This window comes from Macaca thibetana, chromosome 14 (genome assembly GCF_024542745.1).
Source record: "Macaca thibetana thibetana isolate TM-01 chromosome 14, ASM2454274v1, whole genome shotgun sequence".
NCBI classification, from domain to species: domain Eukaryota; kingdom Metazoa; phylum Chordata; class Mammalia; order Primates; family Cercopithecidae; genus Macaca; species Macaca thibetana.
In genome coordinates, this window is record NC_065591.1 from 29,426,826 (window position 1) to 29,428,006 (window position 1,181).

Below are 1,181 nucleotides of genomic sequence, written 5' to 3' on the forward strand. Positions count from 1 at the left end.
AGCTTGGCCTATAGTAAACGGTCAAAAAAATGACTATGCAACAGCCAACCCCCACCCACAACTTGTTGGCTTAAGAATCATGTATTATTATTGCTCATGAGTCTACATGTCCGCTTGGAAGCTCTGCTGATCTGGCCAGGCTTGGCTGATTTTGTGTCAGCCGTCAGTGGGCAGGTTGGCTGGGAGCTTGCTAGTCTAGGATGACCTCACCCACATGTTTGGAGATTGGTAGGCTGTAAGCTGGAACAAGGGGTAAATAGGTCATGTGTGGCTCCTAATACAACAAGCTAACCTGGGTTTACTCACATGTTGGTGGCAGGGTCCCAATGGAGAGTGTGGCCTCTTGAGGCCTAAGCTTAGAATTGGCCCCATGTCACTTCTGATGCATTCAAATGGCCAAAGCAAGCCACAAGTTAATCCAGATTCAACGTATGGGGAAACAGTCAAGTATTGGATGAGAAGAACTGTAAAGACACATTGGAAATGGTGTGGATGAGGGAGGGAAGATGAATCGGGGCCATTTTTGTAATCAATTTACACATGTTAGGTACCATCATCATTGTAGTAGTGGTAGTGATGATAGTGTTGACAGTTTTGTACCCTGCAGAAAGCCAAGCCACAGGGCTCCTGGGTCCCATCCTCCCAAGAGTGGGGCTCTAGAACGGCCAGAAGAGCAGGAAAGTACTGTTCATCTGCATCTCTCAAGCTGAGCATTTCCAGCTTCAGAATCAGCTAACTCCTGCTCAAAACCATGAGCATGCAGAGTGGTGGGTTCCAGCTTCCCCTAGGTAGCCCTCATCAGACTGCAGTGCAGGAGATGGACCTAAGGAAAAAGCTGACAGGTGGGTGTTATTAGCTGCTGAGAATTCTGAATTTATCCTACAGCAGTGACTGCAGGCTTCCCAACGAATATGCAGAATGTCCTGGAGGAAAGTGAACAGGTTGCAGCATGTGGTACTCTTGGCATGCAGGAGGTCCCTGTCTTTATCCATTTGGGCTACTATAACAAAGTACCCTAGACTGGGTGGCTTAAGAACAACAGAAATTTAGTTCTCAAAGTTCTGGAGGCTGGAAAGTCCTATGGCAGATTCCACATCTGGCAAAGGCCTGCCTCCTGGTCCATTGATAGTTGCCAGAAGAGGTAAGGGGGCTCTCCAGGGCCTCCTTTTTTGTTTGTTTTG